Below are 22,588 nucleotides of genomic sequence, written 5' to 3'. Positions count from 1 at the left end.
TCTAGGCAATTTGGCAATTACATGAAAACACTTGGTTTGGAAGTCCAGTAAGTATTTTATTTCAAGTTTGGAAATACTCTTCGGTTGCAAATCCTGCAATTGTCATATGTCTGGCAGAAAACACAGCAAGAGTCATGAGTTTGAAGGCATAAAAACACAGCAAAGTAGTTGAATTCATGGTAACGTTTAAGAAAAATTAGGCCAGAATATCTATTAGATTTTTTGAACCAGTAGGAAAGAAGCTAATGCTCTTCCAAGGAGATTTATTGTAATTAGAAAGTCAATTATCACTTCCTGGAAGATTAGTGAGGAAAGATTCTGCTTGAAAAGAGACTATGAATCTGCTTTTCCAAACAGAAATCTGATTTTGCCATTCTTCTGCTTAAAATCCATTAATGAGTTCCATTGCCTATGCTACAGAGTAGAGTTCCTCTCCTTAACCTGGAACCTTGTCTTCAAAAACTCTTATTTGGTTATTCAGGCCTCTGCCAAGATGTCAGCAGCACTCTACGCTTACCACATGGAGCACTTGTTATTAAACTATGGTGCCACGTCCTTCCTGTGTAACTTTGAAATGCTCACTTCTGCCTGAAACGGGTTGATGTCCACTCCATTGACCAGCAAACATTATCACCATATGTGTTTTTGCCTGATTAAATCCTTGCACATCCTCATATATTAAGCCCTTATATTCTCTTTCGAGAATATTTTCCCTAACCTACTTTCTAACCTCTGTGGGTAATATGGGATCTGTCAGGACCCTGTATCTACTTCTAACCAGGTACAAAGAGTAAATAGTGAATGCTTATTTATCTGCCATCATTGGTAGCACCTCTCCTTCACAAAAACTGCCTTGTTTCTAGTTTTATTTATATTTTCAACTTTATAAATGCTTGATGCATAGTAAGCACTCAAAATTGTTTGTTCCCCACTTGAGAAAAGAATACTTTTTGAATCATAAAAAGTTTACAAATGGAAACCATATTGCTTTTTTGAAGCATTTCTCCTTGCTAGAGACAGAAAGATATTTTAATTATGGTCCCCCTTTCAATGATTTTCATAAATCAAGCATTTGGGCATAATTTTGTGGAAGTATGGATGAGCCCACTGGACTTACTTAATTGTAATATAATAGTTTATCCTACTGAAGGCACCTTACTTTTCGCTGATATGATAATGACGGTCTATTATGAGTCCATTAGGGTTTTCCTTATGGAAACAACACGGAAAACAAATGCTGTAATTTGCAGAGTCATATTTGTTATGAAACAAAAAAAACATTCTTTCTTCCAAATGATCCTATGCTATTTGATATCTGTCATGGAGAATGGGACAATAGGGGTGGAACAAATATTACACAAAAGCCTAAAAGTGCCATCACAAGCAAAACTGAATACACTCAGAAGCTCAACTAGGCCATTTCAAATCCCACTGATATTGGTTCCCTCTACTTCTTTTTGCCATGCCCTTTTCTAGATTAAATTTCTAGAACTTCCTATGACCTCATATCCAAAATGGATGTTCATAGAAACAGCATATGAAACTTATTTTTTCATTGAATGCTAACATTGGCAATAGGAAAAACCATTTTATTACCTAAATGATCTAGTCCTCTTAGAATTAATCCTCAAGCTGTTTTTTAAAGGTGAAACTAAAACCAAAGTTAGTTTTAACTTTGAATTCTGCAGTATGTGAAGATCTTTGATATACAATAATCTTTTTTTTTTAAGATTTTTAATTTATTTATTCATGAGAAACACACACACACACACACACAGAGGCAGAGACACAGGCAGAGGGAGAAGCAGGCTCCATGTAGGGAGAGAGAGGCAGAGACACAGGCAGAGGGAGAAGCAGGCTCTATGCAGGGAGCTGGATGTGGGGCTTGATCCCGAGACTCCAGTATCATGCCCTGGGGTGAAGGCAGGTGCTAAACCATTGAGCCACCCAGGGATTCCCCTGACATACAATAATCTTAAAAAAGTCACAAACTCATTATTTGAACCAGAATGGCATAGAGTATGATCTGTTGGAGGCAGCCTTACAAGGAAGCCCAAATTCCTCAAGTTGTTAGAGATCCACTCACAAGCTCTCCCATAATCAAGCATTATGAAGTCCATGGTAGTTCTTAATAATAATAATAATTTATATATACATGATGGTTGTTTTTGAGTATTCGGAATTCAGTTAGTGAGTGGTAATCTTACTACATTACTAATCCAGGTGCCTGGGGTACTTTCATTAACTTTGAAAAGTGAGTTGAAACAGATTATGTATTAATTAAATAACAGAGCAGAGTTAAGTTGTAAAATAGACATTAACAAACACTTGGAAGAATTTGGTTATTGAACTGGACATTGAATACAGATCTTGAGTATCTGACATATAATATCAGTTTAGCTTTAAGAAATCTCAAGCCTATCTTGAGAATAAAAATATGTCATTATGCTAAGTGCTATAAAAATATGATATGTAGGTACTTATATATTTTTTAATAAAATGTTTTCAGTTACACTTTTCAGAAGATGTATATTTATCCTCCAAAAGGTTGTTCCTTATTTTAAACTTATTTTTATAACAATAATAATGCATGTCAGTTGGATATTTCTTATACCAAAATGGTATAAATTGACAGAATGTCAATCTTTAGGAAGCCAAGAGGAAATTGTTAATGTCTGCTGATTTCCAATAACCAATAATACAAGGAGTGAATTTAAAGGATCAACAGAGATAGATAATATATCTACCTTGGATTTGCTTTCCCTTCAATTATCTCAAATAAGCCTTTAAAGAGAGCAGAATTTCAGTGAATTCATGGGTTAATTCTCTATGGAATGTTTGAATGTTTTTTTCTATTGATTAATAGTCATAAAAATATGTCTAACAATAGTTTAGAAGGAATTCTTTGAGAAAGTTTAAGAGTATGACATGAATGTTTGCCCAGATAAAAAGGAAGAGTTCATTCTAAATATGCATTGAAAAGTGAAAGGGAGTAGTAAATGGAATAAAAAATAAAGTAAAATGATTATATTTTAAGAATGCATGGATTGGCAAACATTAAGAAATCAATTAATATAATTTTTCAAATAAAAAGCCAGGGAAATAATGTCATTCCAACAAATGTTTTAAAAAAGCTTTCTTGTACTATTAAATATACACACACATAAATGTATACATATATGTGTATACTATAATAGAAAGCAAATATTTCCCTTATGTATTTCAAAATATTTACCATTATCCTATATAATCATTAAAATGTAGAAAAATCCCACTTAATTCAGAAAAAAGGATAAGATTTTCCACTCTCACTGAGGAAAATGTATTAGAAATGTAAATATTAAAAGGAGAAAAAAAGGAAAATAAAAAACTACAAAATATTGCCTTGAATGCTCATTAGTAATTTGAAAAACAGAGGAAATATATATAAATAAATGTGACATGATTTTATTAAGTTCTTATATTTTTCCATCAAATATATAAAATATAAATATTTCAAATAAATTTGAATATATTAATTTTTATTTTTAAAAAAGATTTATGTATCTATTTACTCATGAGAGACAAAAAGAGAATGGCAGAGACATAGGCAGAGGGAGAAGCAGTCTCCCTGCCTGCAGGGAGCCTGATGCAGGACTTGGTCCCAGTACCCCAGGTTCACAACCTGAGCCAAAGGCAGATGCTCAAACACTGAGCCACACAATGCCCCCAAATTTAAATATTTTAAATTAAAATAATTTTTAAAAATTAAGTTAAACTAGTCAAACTAAAATGTTTTAAAGAAAGGATTTTAGAAAAAAAAAAACCTAGTTATTAATAGATACATTTCAATATCTTCCCCACATATAAGGAAGAGAAAAATTTATCTTATTAACTTTCATAACATAGATAGACAATCTTATTACTTACAATATCCAAGCTAAAAATTTGAAGAAATATATATGATTCATATATTTTAATAAAAAAGAAGATAAAGATTAACTTATATCACACGTTAAGCTCAAGAAAACAGAAATGCATTGTGCCAGAATGTGGCTGCTAAAATATATCAATACCCAAAAGAAGTTCAGATGGCTTTAACATTTTTAATAAATTGAAAGTGGCATTTCAATTCATTGGTGAAAGAAGCTGTGTTTATTAAATGAGATGGGGAAGTTTGGTTTACCATTTTGCAAGAAAGGAAAGTTAATTTTCAAATCATTATTCAGATCAAATTAAACTCTGCATTGGTTTTCTGTTTAGATGGAAAAAAATTAAGCAGAATTACTTAAAGAGTAATTTTAATTTGGCACTAGCTTAAGCCAGATAATGTGCTGAGGTTATAATCAACATTTTCTGTGAGAAAGCTGATACTTCCCTTTCTTGATGTTGAGTGATAATTATCGAAAAGGAAATCTATTATTCTAAATTATGAAATAGATTCACTTTGGTAGATGTCTAAACCACATAGCCAGTAAATTTAGAGGGGGGGCACATAACAGATCCCCGAAATATTATGGGGACTCAGAGATTGTATAGACAAAGACTATTTTAATTACAGTAAATATAAGTGTGAAATGAGCCAAGCAAAGCTGAAATATGATATTACAGAGGGAAAGGACATAACAGGAAATAAATAAATAAATAATAACCTGAAATAGAGCAAACTAAACCAGCTCAGTCTTCCTTAAGGGGATATCTGGAGAGGAATTGTGGGGAATTTGGGTAGCTCACAATGAGGGAGACTGCTAGAGAAAGAAGTTGATTAGGGTATAAGAAAGAATAAATTGGGCAAAATTTGCAGACAGAGAACGTTCTTGGGTCCTACAGAGCTGTTTTTCTCTGCTCTGCATTTGATCACAGGCAATGTAGGTCACCATATCTGTGGGTGATGCTGCCTCATTTTAGAGCACAGGGCTGTGGTCGCTGCATGGATTTCCATAGACACGTGACTTGCCATCACACTCAAGTTCTGGTGAAGCATTGGGACAAGAAAGAGAAGAATGTGACAACTATAAAAGAGTATTTTAACAATATTATGAAGCATAGCATTTTATTATTCAAATAGATACAAATTGATTTTAAAAAGGCTAAAGGTGAATTGATATTTGACTTTAGAAAAGACACTCTAGCTTCCTTGTAGAGAAGGAAGCAATGAATAGGAGGAAGCAAGATCATGAAAGAAGAGAGCAATTAAGAGATGACCACAATGATGTAAGAAAGAGTTAAAATCACCTGTGCTAATAAAGGTGTAAAGGTCATGAGGGGTAGATGTAGAGGTGGATGATGACGATGCAGATCTGGATATAGATACACACATAGGTACTTGAAGTTTAGTCTTCATTGTATTCAGTCCTTTGATTGCATTTGACACAATGATACACACTCTCTACTTGAAACATTTTCTTTGTTTGGCTTCTCTTTATGATTCTACTTCACAAGCCATTCCTTTCCAATGTCTAGCTGGCCCACCCTCCTCAACCTGACTCTAAAGTTTAGAGTGCCTCAAGGCTCAGCCCTCCGTTCTTTGCTTTTTTCTATCCATGCCAAATCCTAAAACATCACACAAAACCACTTAGAGTTCAATAGCATCTATATAAGTGCTAGTTAAACTCTCTGAGATGAAATGATTTTTCCTTTTTTTCCCAATCTATCAGAAAATGATACATTTGTATCACAAGCACCACACCTGGCTACCATGTGATCTTGCTAGTTCTTAACAACACAAATCTTAAGCAGTTACAGTCTTTGAGTGATAGCTGATCTGTATAACAATCCCCTTATTAATAGCCCCACTCCTCACCTTTGCACTTAACTCCAGGGCCATTTACATTGTTTATTCAGTTTTTCTAATTGGACATCTAATACATATATACTTAGACATAATATGCCAAACATGGAACTCTTGACTTTCTTCCTCAAACTTACTCTTCCCAAAGTGTCCTCCATCCTAGTGAAAAACATGAACATCCCATTGCTCTGGTCAACATGTTTAGAATCATTTTTCTTTTTAGCCCTCTCCTTCTCTCATAAATCTATATATTGACTGATTCTGATCTCCTATCACTACTCCTCCAGGATGAACAATCTGAGCCACCTCATTTGTTCACAAGAATTAGGGCAATGATGCTAAACTAACTTCTACCAATTCTTTGTATTTCTCTGTCTATTCTCCACAGAATAATACAGAAATATGTTTAAAACACAAATTATACCATTTATCTGACTTGCTCAAAACTTTCATGGCTTCCCATCATACATGGAACCAAAATCCAGAATCTTTACCATGGCCTATAATGCCCTATATTTATCTGTCCCTTAATTACCTCGCTAAAGTAATTTTTCTTTTTATTATTGTTTCTCAAACATCCCAAGAATATTCCCTGATGAACATTACACTTACTATTTACTTTATGTAGAATATTCCAGTTTTTTACAGGGCTCATTTCATCAACTATATCAAATCTCTCCTAAAAAGTTACATCCTTGGAAAATGTTTCTAACTCTCCCTTCTAATAGTAAAACTTCATCATCTCTTTCCTTATCCACATTTTTTCCCTCTCCAGCACTAGTCAATGTCTTGTTATACATTTTGGTATATGTAACTTTTTTAAAAAAGTATCTGTTTCCTCCTGCGGATTATAAATTGTCTTACACATGGTTCATTGTCATGCCAGAAAGAATGTCTGGCACATAGTGCTAAATACAGGTTCACTAAATATTCACATGTATTTTTAACAAAAGGAATGTAAACATATTTATATATGAACTCTCTGTTGAAAAGGGATACTAGAAATGCTGAATAAAAATTCATAAATAAGAATGAGATCTTTGGAAAGACATGAGGGTTTAGGATCAAGAACACAAGACTATTAGCTTTAGACATAAAGATGTAATTCTTCTATGATAAAAGTATAAAAAGAATAGGTGTAGTACATAGCAAGTTTGTAAGTGTTATAGGAGAAGGCGGAAAAGAATTCTAATCTGATAATTCATCATGGTACCAACTTATGTTCTTGTCAAAATTTGCTCCAAGTCACTGAGCCACTTGGATGCAGTCCAGCCAAAGGTGGAAAGCTGAATTTATAAAGTTTGAATTTTTCCAGGTTATTATGATAGCAAGGCAATGGAGCAAAAACATATAGACATTGGGGAGAAAATAGTGAAGTAGCAAACCAATCACTGCATAATTGTTAGTGAAAGGTATGGTAGTGTATTGAAATCTTAACCCCGGGATCCGTGGGTGGCGCAGCGGTTTAGCGCCTGCCTTTGGCCCAGGGCACGATCCTGGAGACCCGGGATCGAATCCCACATGGGGCTCCCGGTGCATGGAGCCTGCTTCTCCCTCTGCCTGTGTCTCTGCCTCTCTCTCTCTCCCTCTCTCTGTGACTATCATAAATAAATAAAAAATTTAAAAAAAAATGAAATCTTAACCCCCAGTAACTCAGAATGTGGCTGTATCATAAATAAATTAAAAATTAAAAAAAATGAAATCTTAACCCCCAGTAACTCAGAATGTGGCTATATGTGGAGACATGGCTTTAAAGAACTGATTAGGTTAAAATGATATCATAAGGGTTGTCCCTAATGCAACATGACTGGTATCCTAAGGAGAATGGGAAATTTGGACACAGATGCATACAGAGCAAAAACTATGTGAAGACACAGGAAGATAGTCATCAAAAGGCCTCAGAAAAAAATCAACCCTGCTGACACCTTGATCTTAGCATTCCAGTCTCCAGAACTATGAGAAGATAGATTTCTGTTCTTTAAACTGCTTTGTTATAATAGTCCTAGCAAACTAATACAGGTAGATGCAACAAAAAGCAGAACAAAACCAGGAGGGTCAATGATCCATAGATTCCTACATACTAGAGATCCATCATACAGGAAGTAAGTGAGAAAATGAAATCCAGAGATTGTAAACAGGAATCTTTTATCAAGATAACTGAATCAACTTATAAGTTATAATAAGGATAAAGGTACATTTATTGGCTTTGATTTCCCTGATGATTAATGATGTTCAGTATCTTTCAATGTATCTCTTAGCCACCTGTATCTCTAGAAAAATGTCTGTTCATGTCTTCTGCCTATTTTAATTGGATTATTTGTGGGTATTTTGGTGTTGAGTTGTATAAGTGCTTTATATATTTTGATTATTAACCCTTTTTCAGATATGTCATTTGCAAATGCCTTCTCCCATTAGGTGGGTTGTCGTTTTGTTTTATTGATCATTTCCTTTGCTGTGAAAAAGCTTTTTATTTTGGTGTAGTCCCAATAATTTATTTTTTGCTTTTGCTTCCCTTGCCAAGGGAGACATATCTAGAAAAATGTTTTTATGGCTAATGTCAAAGAGACCCCTGACTATGTTTTCTTCTGGGAATTTCATGCTTTTAGGTCCCACATTTAGGTCTTTAATTCATTTTTAGTTAATTTTTGTGTATGATAAAAGATAGTGGTCCAGTTTCATTTTTTTGCATGTAGCTGTCCAGTTTTCCTAACACCATAGGTTGAGGAGACTGCCTTTTCCCCATTGCATATTTTTGTGTTCTTTGTGGTACATTGATTAACTATATAATTATGGGTCTATTTGTGGGCTTTCTATTCTGTTCTATTGATCTATGTGCCTATTTTTTTGTGTCAGTACCATACAGTTTTGATTACTACAGCTTTGTAGTATAACTTGAAGTCTAGAATTGTGATGCCTCCAGTTTTGCTATTCTTTTTGAAGGTTGCTTTGGCTATTTGGGTCTTTTGTGGTCCATACAAATTTTAGGTTTATTTGTTCTAGTTTTGTGAAAAATGTTTTTGGTATTTTGATAAATTTTTTTTTTTTTTTTTAGTAGTGTAAATAGTTTATTTGCTCATATGTCATGAAAAGACCAGAAAAGTAACATGAACTGCTTTTTTTTATAAAACATTTCTAATATTGCTAAGAAGCAGGCCCATTAATAAACAGCAAAGAACATGCCAACATTATTGTCTATTTGTAGATTAATAAATAGGCAATTATTTCAATATGATTAGCACTGAGCTTTGGAAAACAGCTGCTTGTCATAAAGGGCCAACTGCTTGTGTTGCATCATGGTCAAATTGCTTTTTTCATCAAAATCAGTGTTGAGACAGACAAAATCTTGGCATGTTCTTTTTAAAGTACACATTCATGGAAATGTGCTAGCAGGTGGCAGTTTTTAAAAGTAATTTTTTGTAAATAGGTATGCTAAAGTGAAATGTAACTGATCCCTAAACTGTCCTTGTAGTTAAATATATATATTAAAAAAGAAACTATAAGTTAAAATAACATTCAGATTGTATAGCACAGGCTGATGCATTTTTAAACAATATTTACAATATTACCCAAAGGCTTAAGTGGGAATTAAAGTGTAAAAACCATAAAAAACTGCACCAATTTTATAGCAAAATATCTGTACATTTTAAAAGATCATATAACTACACATTATCCAAGGAAAATGGGACCTTCACCAAGGAGTTCACATAAGCACAACGTAAAACAAGAAACGTAAAACAAGCAATCTGTAGATTGCTGTGGATAGTATGGACATTTGAATAATGTATATTCTTCCAATCCATGAGCAAGGTATATCTTTCCATTGGTTTACATCATCTTCAATTTCTTTCATTAATATTTTATAGTTTTCAGAATACAGGTCTTTCACCTCTTTCATTGAGCATATTGCTGGCTATTTTATTATTTTTGATACAATTATAAATGGGATTATTTTTTCATTTCTCTTTTTGCTATTTTATTATTAATATAGAAATGCAATGAATTTCTGTATACTAAGTAATGTGCAGAATTGTTGAATCACTATATTGCACATCTGAAAGTAATATAACACTGTAATTATACTGGAATTAAAAAATAATTTAAAAACTACATTGCTTATTGTGATGGCTATAAATAATAATACAAGGAATAGTCCACATGAACATTGGTAACACAAGGGGGATGACGATTCTCAGGAGACAGAAATTCAGAGCTACTGTCAGGTTCTTCCCTAACAATTGGTTAACAGGTTATTAAAAGTGATCACATTAAGCAATGTATTGGTAAACAAGACTCTATAATGTTTAAAAGTATTGAGTACTCACAAACTACCTAAATACATTCTAGTGACAAATAAAACCCAGGTAAATAGAACAGACAAAGAAAAAGAAACAATATTCTGAGTATGTAAAAATATCTTCAAATGTAATTTTAAAAGTAGAAAATAAAAACAGAAAAATGAAAAAGACAATAAACAGGAATTCAAAAAAATTAAAACACAGCCTCATGCCAATAATCATAGGTAACTTCAAAATCAATCATAAAAATTAAAATGGTAAATTTAAATTGTTAAATTATTATTAAAATTAAAATAATAAACACTTGTATTCTATTTTTATTTAATTATTTTTAAGTCCCAGGGTTTGGAGGAATAGGTACTTCATTTGACCTTTACTACCTTCGATTTATTTTCCTCAATAAAGTTTGTTTTCTTATATAGAAATTGGATTAATCAAATTATGACAAATGTATTTTAAAATTATATTGAGTTGGAAATCACTCACCCACTGATTTTTAATTTATAAGTCACTTAATACTATATTTACTTCTTTTGAATATATCCATATAGTGGTTGGTTCTGAATTATGAGTGTACTAACATATCCCCTGGGAAACATATTAAAACACATAGAGCCAAGCCCCTTCTTCCTAATTCTATAGTTTTTGGATGGAATACTATAACAAGGGCCACAATTTGAGCAGCACAGAGGTAGAGTAAATGACAGAACTTGTAGCACATATAAGGAAAGGAAGAGCTTGATACAGTTAGTTAGATGCTAGACTAATCATGACTCTTGTCTGGTGAAGATGGCATTCAGGAAAGGAGACATAAAATCTGAAGCCCTGGGTGGTCCTGGAGAAAAGGCTGAGAAACAGGTCATGGAGGCCTAAGGTAATAGGTCTGTGTAATCTACTACAGACCCTTATCAGGAAGTGGTCTTCAGGGGAACATCATAAATCAATTAGGAGAGTATCTAGGAGATGGGTCAGCAAAAGGAGACAGTGACCAGAAAGTCTATGACAAATATGTTATAATTTGAAATTTTGCGTGAGACAATTGAAGTTAAAGCCTAAGTACCACTTTTTTAAATCAAAAGTGTCTAAATCTTGTGCAAATTAATCTTCTGTTTGTATTTAGGGGAATATACTTCTTGATTGTCAGGGGCTGAGGAGTAGAGAAAATAGGAATAAATAAACAAACAAAATAGATTCTAACAACAAAACAACAACAAAAAGAATTCTAAAACAATTTGTTGTTAAAATTTTCATAGGCTGGAATTTTGCCTTACTAATTATTATTATTATTATTCCTAACAATAATACTACTGAATATCTTCAGTAACTACTGAAGATATAACTACTGAAGATCAATAACTACTGAAGATCTTCTCTGTGTCAGATAGTTGTTCCGTCACTAGGAAAACATCAGAGTACAGTGCATCCAGATCCATGGCTTCTTGGAGCTTACCTTCTAGAAGAGAATGACAAAAAGTAAACAGAAAAATAATTTCTAAGGAAGACAAAAACAAGAGCAAGATTAGGAGGGCATGAAGTCTGGGGTGGTGATTGACATTTAAATAAGATAAAAAGTAAATTTGATAAATGATCTGAAAGATTAAAGATTAAGCAGGACCAATGCATCACGTGATTTATTTGAGGGCAGGAAACTACAGATTGCTATAATAAAGCAATCACATTTGTCAACATTATCTTAATATTCATGATTGAAGTTGGATGCCAGAGAAACTGAATACCAGGAGAATACTTTTAAAAAACTCTTTTGGTGAAAGGTAAATTCAGGGTATTTTAGGAGCAACCACACTCAAAAAAGAGTCTAAAGGTTCATTAGGGACACTTTAACTGTCCTTACTTAGTATTATAAAATGATTAAGAACCAGGTAGGTATGGCTTAGAATTCATGTTTTGGAAGAATATTTTTGGGAAGACCCCTCTGGCTATGACTTCCTCTTCATTTCCTTTGTAGCCCATGATCTAAATTACTGGGACACTTGGCTAATATTAAAATGTAAATTGAAGGCACTCTATTTTAGTTTCAGGGTAGGACCCTAGGCAATCTAAAAACACCCAGAAAAAAACAACATCCTTCCAGGAGTTCCCTACAAGCTCTCTACGATGGACGTATTACCATACTAGGAACATGATAATGGCAGGGATAGGCAAGAATTTAAGCCCACAATTGCAGTGAAATGGATTTAGCTTTGGAAGATTCTATCCTCCACTGAAGGATACTTAGTGGAAAGCAGACTGGGGTGAGAATTCAGTACCTGTTTCAGGTTCAAAATTAGCTTTTCAGAGTTAAGTAAGGGCAGCCTTCTTTGTGACATTGGATTTCCACTGTGTGGTTGCCTTTGTCTGGTACTTCCCTTCCACACAAAAATTCACAACTACAAAAACCCCAGGGAAAGACATCTAACCCTACTCAGGGTAATATGCAAAAGCTAGAGTTGGATGGACCTTAGTGAACAAGAGAGAGGATGGCACAAATGTGTTTTAGCACATAGAGCTTGACAAATCATGATGAAGGGTAATATTTTCTTTAGCCCATGCGAGGAAAGAAAATCTTGAGCCCTTTTAAACAGAGGAGTGATTTGATCTGATTTGCACAATTAAAAACTTACTCTGGATGTTCTAAAAGAGCGATTGAGAAGGGAAGTAGGCATGAAAGCAGGGAACAGGGAGGTGTCATTGCAGCCAAAGAGGAAACAAGGGGGGCTTTGGTAGGGCACTGCAGTGTTGGGGTGAGAAGAAGCAGTATTTCAGTCTATGTTGGAGATGAAATTCAGAGGACTCTGATCAGTTCTAGAGTGTGACGAATAGAGTGAAATAAGTCAGGTTCCAACTTTCTGCCAAGCTTCTGAGTGGATGATGATGGTATTTCATTATCACAGACCAGATGCCCCATGTCTTTTTAACCCTATTGAATGCTCTTAACAGAGACAGGGGACCTGAAATTTATTAGCTTTGTGTCCTTGGGAAAGTTACATGATCTCTATGACTTTCAGATTGTTGGTTTATTGGTTTGTTTATAAAATTCAAATATCAAATTATTATTCACAGTTTCTACAACTTAAAGGTGAGTGTGTGTGATGCATCATATGAAAAAATAACTCCTTTACCTGACAAAGTGCAAGAGCTCAATAAATGATAACTAAATTGTAGTTGATACCATTGTTATGAATTGTTGCTGTTATGTTCTGATATGGAGACTTTTACTTTCTTTTATCCAGTAAGTTAGCTTTTGTTCTCTTATTTCTGATCAAGAACACAAAAACACTCCCTTGCCCTAGAGTATCTTCCTGAATCCCAGAAGAACTCAAAGGAATTCTGCTAGGTTTGATAATACTTTCCAGTGTCACATGCTCTAGAATGTTTTCTGTGCAATATTGGAAAACAGCAGCTTCCTCAGCAGGGGTAATAAGCATCAGTTGATACAGTTCAATTCCAGGTAAAGGTCGATAAACCTATGCGGAATGGTTAAAGTGAAACACAACAAGAGAAAACAAAATAAAAACAGTCTGTTGAGACTGCTGAGTAATTAGGAAAATATTTCAGGAAGGGGAGAGAATGAGATAAAAATACATTCACCTCAAATGATCCAACTCTACAAATGGATAAAGAATTTTTTTTTTAAAAAAGTTAAACCTGTATAAAATGTTCAGCCAGTACAGATGAGTAGGAAATGAAAAATTCTCTATCCTTAGCCCACCTTCAGAGGTAATTAATTTTCAGAACTTCTGTATTAATTCTTCTAGTGATTTGCCAATATGCTTATTCACGCTGTTCTTAATGTTCTCACCTATAAACCTACTTGTTTGCTCTCTGCTATAAGATGAGGAATTTTGATCACTTCCCCTGGTCTTGCTTTTCTCCCCCAACCACCTCCCAGGGTTCATTATAATTTTCCTTTCATACATCTATTAGTCACATTTATTTTTAAATCCATTAACCTTTTAGACAGTATAATCGATTCCCTGTTTACAAAAGATAAGTAATGGAGCATCACTATGCTTGTTCATTTCTCTTCTTCCTTCTAATACCTGAACCCTCTGAGCTACACTATTATGTCTACGACTTCAGAGTTTACAGTATTTATTTTCCACACTATAATTCTACTTAACTTTCAGTGCTTGCCTCTATTTCAACCTTAAAAGTTGAAAATCAATAAGTGGTTTTTATGTTGTTAGAAATACATGAACATCATTCACAGCAATCTGTTAGGCTCATAGGAAACCAGTGATCCCCTCATGGCAACTTTGTGCTCTAGGAAAATTTTTCCAAGTATTAAGGTCACATGTCTTTCTCTTCTCTATCACTTGCTCAAAATCTCCATATTTGAGCCATGGCTCTATTATATAGCATTTTTACATAGAAGTTTTTTTTTAAATTTCTAATTTAAATTCAATTAGGCAACATATAGTACATCATTAGGTGTAGTGTTCAATAATTTATTATTTGTGTATAACACCCAGTGCTCATCACATCATGTGCACTCCTTAATGCTCATCACCAATTACCCCATCTACCCACTGACTACCCCTCCAGCAACCCTCAGTTTGTTTCTGAGGGTGAAGAGTCTCTTATGGTTTGTCTCCTCTGATGGCTTGCCCTTCAGTTTTTCCTCCTTTTCTCTATGATCCTCTGAGTTTTTTCTTATATTCCACATATGATTGAAACCATGTGATAATTGTCTTTCCCTGTTTGATTTATTTTGCTCAGCGTAATATCCTCCAGATCTATCCATGTCAATGTAAATGGTGGGTATTTATCCTTTCTGATGGCTAATATTCCATTCCATTCCATTCCATTCCATTCCACACCATATCTCTTTTTCCATTTATTTGTTGATGGACATCTCAGCTTTTTCCACAGTTTGGCTATTGTGGACATTGCTGCTATGAACATTGGGGTGGGGTGCAGGTGCCTCTTTGGGTCACTACATTTGTATTGTTGAGGTAAATACCTAGTAGTGCAATTGCTGGGTCCTAGGGTAGCTCTATTTTTAACTTCCTGAGGAACCTCCATACTGTTTTCAAGTGGTTATACCAGCCTACATTCCCACCAACAGTGTAAGAAGGTTTTCCTTTCTCTGCATTCTTGCCAATATTTGTTGTTTTGTGTCTTGTTAATTTTAGGCATTCTGACTGGTATAAGGTGGTATATCATTGTGGTTTTGATTTGTTTGTATCTGCATTTGTTCTTGTTGAGAGATAAATTATATGTATACTTCACTAAGATCATCACGTTCTTTTTTTAAGAGATTTTATTTATTTATTCATGAGAGACACACAGAGAGGCAAAGACATAGAGAGAGAAGCAGACTCCCTGTGGGAAACCTGATGCAGAACTCGATCCCAGGACCCCAGGATCACAGCCTGAGCCAAAAGCAGATGCTCAACCACTGAGCCACCCAGACACCCTGATCATCACGTTCTGCTAATCATATTATTTGTTGAGGGAAAAATGAGCACAGAACTTGAGATTGATTTTCACCATTTTCATCATATGGAGTCCACTCTTCCTGGGATCTAATATCCTCCTACTCTTCCTTCTTTTTTTTTTAAAGATTTATTTATTTATTTTGGGGAGAGAGAGCACATGGGAAAGGGAAGAAAGGAAGGGAGACAGAGTGAGAGATTCTTAAGCAGACTTCTATTGAATGTGGAGCCCAATGTGTGGCTCCATTTCATGACCCTGAGATTATGACTTAAGCCAAAACCAAGAGTCAGATGGTCAACTGCCTGAGACACCTAGGCACAACCCCCACCCCCACCCTCACCGGCCTCTTTAAAAAAATTTTGTACATAACCAAGAAGATATTTTTCCTCTCAGGATAGGTTTGCATACTAGGACTCATCTCCTTAACATTAGTAGTAAGATAGTCGTTGCTGATGTGGATTGAAATGCTGCCATGCAAAGATGTAATAACATACTCATAGATATTTGCTTCTATAGTATTCCCAGTCCCATTCTAGTTCCCATGATATTCTCAAAGTGATCACTGGCATATAGCTTTATCTTATACCTGCAACCAATTAAACATGTTAGTAGAGGACATGAAATTTGAACCTTCTCTTCCTTTAGTTACCGAGGTTTCAGGCTCAATTATGTTTCTGTAAAGATGCAATTATAATACAACTCAGTTTTGTATTAATTGCACAGAATGTAAAATTTCCTGATGTCTTTCCTTCTAACTTTAGCAAATCTTATAAGGCAATTGCTCTTTTCTTCGCTTCATATTCAGATAAAGAAACCAAAACACATAGATTTTCTCAACATCTCAAGGTATAACCAGGACTTCAACCTAACATCTGAATCTATGTTTGATATACTTTTTACCTTATCAAAGGCTCTTCCTGGCAATGTGCTTCAGAATTTGAAAGTGTGGGAGGAAAGGATAAAATTCAGTAATGTCCCCTGAAATGGGTGAATTATCAAGTAAACAGTGAAAAAAATGTTACAAAGAAATTTTTTAATATGAGAATTTGGGAGAAGCTGTTATACACAAAGCGATGCTAAGGTCTATGCTGTGAAGCAAGATTTCATATGATGTTTGTATATACCTGATTGTGAAATTTTTATTTATTTTTATTTTTACTTTTTTAAAAGATTTATTTGTTTATTTTAGAGGGAGAGAGCACACAAGTGCAAGCAAGGGGAAGGGACAGAGGAGGCGAGAGAGAAGCAGAGGGAAAGAATACCAAACAGTTTCCATACTGAGCATAGAGCTTGATGTGGGACTCAACTTCATGATCCATGAGATCATGACCTGAGCCAAAACCAAGAGTTCGAAGCTTAACCGACTGAGCTGCCCATGTGCCCTATGGTTGTAAAATTTTTAATATAACATTCTCAAAATATTGTTCCAAAGAATATTTCTTCCTCAGGATATAGAAATATGTTATTCTGAGTAGGGTTTGTGTTTGAATGTATCTAAAGAATATGAGGTCAAATTAAGTTAAATAGGTTCTTTACTACCAAACCTCTTAAAGTCATAAACATATGTTAATATGCCTTATTAATTTTCAAATGTGAGAGTGAGGATAAATAGAATAGAATAAAGGTCTTCCTAAATTATGTTACTATGGGACACTTCTTTCTTAGAGCAGCATGCTAGGCTAGTGTGGAACCCACTTTGTGGAACATTGAATCATAACTCACATCAACATAAAATGACCTCTTAATGCACGGATAAAATGTTTCATGAGATATTCAAGATTATAAAACAGAACATTCTCTATTATCACTCATGAAAATACAAGAAGAGAAAATACCCTCCAGGCCACTGGAGCTTCCAATGATTTCCTTCCAATAGTATACTTGCCTTTAATAGCAGATGTAGAAAAACTTGCTCCATTACAATATCACCCTTTTTAGATATTCACCATATCTAGGTTGTATAAACTCCTTTTTATGTACTCATAGACAATAATTTTATTTTCTATTGGAATAATCACCTAGCATTGACTTTCCATTGTGTAGAGGCCAGGAAATGTTCATAAAGATGCAGAATCATCTGAATTTAGTGAACAGGTTTTATCTTAAAATGGAAATTAACACTTGGACTTGAGAGGCTTGGATGAGGGCAAAGTATTTGTCTTTCAGGTAGGGTGGTAATTAATCAAATAATCTACTGTAGTGCCAGGGCACATTGGGAAATTAGTATCTGCCAGCAGGTGATCTTCATTTGAAATGTGAACAGCTAAATGAAGTATTCACTTGCAGGATTTTTGTGATATTAATTGGGGGGTCTTTTTTCTAAAGATACTTAGCTGAAGAAAGTAAATGTATGTAAGTCTTTCCTATTAAAAAAAAAATCCTTCCAAAGAGATGCCACGTTTGTTCAGTAAAGAGTACATTCATTTTCTTTTTCAGTCTTACTGAGCACCCTCAATCTTCAAGGATTTCAGTGTAAGAGGAAGAACACATTAGAAAGCACAACAACAACAACTTCTATAGCAAAGTCTTCTAACAGCAGGATAGATGGTATGTCTACTATGGAGATGTTACAAAATAAAAAATGAGAGAATTCTCAAGAAAAGCTGATAGCTAAAAACTACTTCCCTACATATGAGATTAAAATGGACGATTAAAAGCTCAAGAGAGGAGTTTCTTAAATCAAAGATGGATATTACTTCTCTAGTTCCAAAATATGCATAAAAATAGTATGAAATTGTGATAGTATGAAAGTATACTGTAAAATAGTATGTATTAGCATGAAAACAGTAGAGTATGAAATAGTATGAATTACTATGAAAATTTCATAGTGTCAGATATTTTGCAAATAAAAGTGAAACAACATTAGGCTGTAGGGAATATTATTTCATTTCTATTAGAATAGAATTTTATTAACTTATTTCAAGACCAGAGATATTAATTTATAGTTATGGTTGTCTTTTTGAATATATGATAATATGAGGGAATCCCTGGGTGGCTCAGCAGTTTAGCACCTGCTTCAGCTCAGGGAGTGATCCTGGAGTCCCGGGATCGAGTCCTGCATCAGGCTCCCAGCATGCAGCCTGCTTTTCCCACTGCCTGTGTCTCTGCCTCTCTCTGTGTGTCTCTCATGAATAAATAAATAAAATCTTAAATATATATTTATATAAGACAATATTCACTCATAAAAAAATAGAAAAACATCAGTAATTTTTTAAAAAAATTTCCTTTGAATTGCTACTTAATAGGCATTCATATGAAATTTGCTGGATGTATTTTATCATTCTCATTTTATTATGCATTTAAAATATTTTTGAGCTTTCACTATTACATTTGATGATGACTCAAATTCTTATGTATGAAATTTTGTGTAAATCTATGATTATTTGACTTTTTTATATGACTGATGCTTTCTCTTACTAAAAACTAGTACCTATATATAATAAAATTTTCTATATAGGTGAACATGGGAAAAGAAGTAAAAATAGTTATAATTCCTGAATCTAAGTCACAACCATTAAATAGTTGTGAATGTCCCTCAATACTTGTACATATTACAAAAATAGGAACTACCTACATACTAGTTTGATTTTGCTTTATTCATTTTGGAATATATATCATTTCATCTTATTTTTAAAATATTTTATTTATTTATTAAAAAGCCTATTTGTGACACAGGCCATAGTGAACAAGCTATTTAATCTCTCTTGCTCTCACTTCATTCATCTGCAGGAAGAATACAATAGATCTTAATTATATATACCCTTTTTATAGGGCTCGTGAGAAAATGTGTGTGTGTGTGTGTGTGTAGATGTATACATATATATATAATATTTGTATCTGTATGTTATATAAGTCTATAATATAAACATGTATAGCTGAATATTACACATATATGTTGTGTATAGGTGTAGGATACACACATTTACCAACATATATCTTCTTAGTTTCTGAAAGGATAAACAAAAAACCATTGAGTGTTTACCTTTAGGCATGGAGTTTTTGCTACTTAAATGTTGTAAGTAATTGATTCATTTTCATTTTTTAATGTCAAAGAGGATTCTGAATTCTTCAATCATAAGTCAATTCAGTCTTTAAAAATTGTTTCTTTTGCTATTGGAAACTCAAATATTAATAAATATATAGTTTATAAAAAGAAAACTATGGTCTAATAATTATAAGACTTTATGATTACTATATATATTATATTATAATAATTATGTTATAAGACTACATCTCACCTACAATGCTTAGCTATAGAGTCTTAACTATAGGGTCTTAGTTATAGAATCTCATATTATATAGGATATTGACAAATCAGAGCACCTTCTAAGAAGATTACCAAATTCTCTAGTGGTGTAAAAAAAATCTCTTGCATATAGGGAGCGGCTAAAGAAGCAAGAGATAAGGAAACACTGGAGAGGAGGAAGGAGTAATGATACTTATCAAAGCCTAGAGGGTTGTCCATTGGAAAATGGAATAAGCTGGCTATGTCTAGCTCAAAAGATTTATCTATATAATAACAGAGCTTATTCCAAGATTATATAGAGAGTAATTTTGTCATTAATCCAATTGCTAATCCAGTCATTCAACAAATACTTACATGCCTGTCAAAAGTACTCTACTGAAGTACAAGGATACTTTTGAGAATAAGGCTGAAAATGTTCTGCTTCAGAGTGCATCTTCAATGTCAGATAGAATATACATACACCTTGCCAGTCACAAAAGTAATACCACTCTTCCAGGATAAAAGAAGAGATTAAGACTCCATAAGGTTTTTTCTTTTTAATTAAACGTGTTTTTTTTTCTGTTTGAGACAAATATAGAGTCACATGCAGTTGGTAAGAAATAATGCGGAGAGGGGCACTTGGATGGCTTAGTCGGTTAAGCATCTGCTTTTGGCTCAGGTCATGATCCCAGGGTCCTGGGATGGAGTCCCACATCAGGCTCCCTGCTCAGCAGGCAGTCTGCTTCTCCCTTTGCCCCTCCCCTGCTTTTGCTCTCTCTCTCTCTCTCTCACTTTGCACACTCTTTCTTCCAAATAAATGAATAAAATCTTAAAAAAAGAGAAATAATACAGAGAAGTTTCATGCATTCTTTACTCTTTTAAACAATGGCAGCATCTTGTAAATGTATAATACAATAACACAATCATCATAAGCAGGATATTCAAAATCCAAAGCAATCCCACCAGGAAAAGTTTCCCTTCCATTGACTTTGTATAAATACACCACTTCCCTCCCACACCCTCCTTGAACCATCACTAATCTGCTCTCTAGTTGTGCAGGTTAGTCATTTCAAAAATGTTATATAAATGAGATCATACAGTATGTAACCTGTAACTTTTCCTTCATATGAGAATACTTTGATTTCACCTTCATTTCTTTTTTCCTTTTTAATTTTTTTTATTGAGTATAGTTGACACATGTTACATGAGTTTCAGGTGTACGACATGGTGATTGGACAAGTCTGTATGCTATGCTGTGTTCACCACACACGTAGCTACCACCTGTCACCATACAGCACTCTGACAATATCATTCTCTACTCTGCATTCTCTGTACATTTGAATCCCATGACTTAGTTATTTCACAACTGGAGTTCTGTACTTCCCACACTCCTTCACCCTTTTTGCCATGCCCCAATGCCACCCCTCTGCCAACCACCAGTTTTTTTCTCTGTATTGATGAGCCTGCTTCCACTTTTTGTTTGTTTATTCATTTGTTTTTTTGGATTCCACATTTAAGTAGACATTTCACTCAATATCGAGTTCTGTCTTGGGGCACCTGGGTGGCTCAGTCATTTAAGCCTCCAACTCCTGATTTTGGCTCAGGTCGTCAACTCAGGGTTGTGAGATTGAGCCTTGCATCGGGCTCAACACTGGGCATGGGGCCTGCTTAAGATTCTCTCTTTCCCCTCTCCCTCTGTCCCTCCCCTCCAAAAAAAGAAAAAAATCTAGCTTTTCAGCACTGAGAAAATGTCCATGTCACCTCCTTATAACCTTGCTTATTTCTGATGAGAAACCTGCTGTCATTTGAATTGGTCTCACCCTATAAAGTAGGGTGACATCTTCTCCTTAGGCAAAGAGCCATCACCCTGGCACTTCCCCCTGTGGTAGAAGTTCAATTTCCTCATTTGGCCTCTAATGATGCCTTCCATTGACAGAGAGAGGGTTCCTTGTTGGTTCTGGGCAAAGATGAAAGTTTTGGTTTTTGTTACTCTGGCTAGAAAAGACAAAGATAGCTTTCTACTTCTCCTCAGATGGCCATACTGATAGCAAAAGTAGATGGACTTACTGCTGCTGTGCGGTGGTGAAAGTTTAACTCTACTTGGTCTCCTCTGACCTTTCCCCATTTTTCCTCATTGCTTCCAGTTGGGCATAAAAGTCTAGACTTCCCCCGTGGTCTCCCCCAATACTGCAGGACTGGGGCCTCATTATTATCCAGGAGAGCTGAAAATTCTCACTCCCTACTTGGTCTATTTGGCTCCTCATTACAACCTGGTGATGGGGATCGTGGGAGTTTAAGTTCCCCATTCAGTCTTTGCTGGCAGGAGTGGACATTTGTCCATGGTATTCCCTGAGTTGTTTGGTTAGAATAGAACAATTATTGTCTACTTTCTCTTCCTTACCAGATACCACTTTCCTGGCTCTGTGGAGCTAGCAGGCTCCTTTGGGGCTGGTGTGGCACATACACACTTGTATTTCCAAGGTACTGGCTTCCAGGCTCAGACATATAGGAAAAATGGAAACTGAGGGAATTCACCATTGCATGTTCCTCTGTCCCCAGATCTCTGACTGACTGGCCTTCAGTGTCCTTTGAAACAGAGTTATCTTCTGTTTGTTTTATATATCCTGTGCAGAACTTTTATTTTTATGAAGTAGGATAAATTGTGAAAAGTACTTCTCCATCATCCCTGGAAGTCGAAATTAACCTAAGTCTTTTTTAATTTTTTTTAAGATTTTTTTTTTTTAATTCAGGAGAGACACAGAGAGAGGCAGAGACTTAAGCAGAGGGAGAAGCAGGTCCATGCAGGGGACCTGATGTGGGACTTATCCCAGGTCTCCATGATCATGCCCTGGGATGAAG

This window comes from Vulpes vulpes, chromosome 11 (assembly GCF_048418805.1).
Source record: "Vulpes vulpes isolate BD-2025 chromosome 11, VulVul3, whole genome shotgun sequence".
Classification (NCBI taxonomy): domain Eukaryota; kingdom Metazoa; phylum Chordata; class Mammalia; order Carnivora; family Canidae; genus Vulpes; species Vulpes vulpes.
This window is presented reverse-complemented; position numbering follows the sequence as displayed.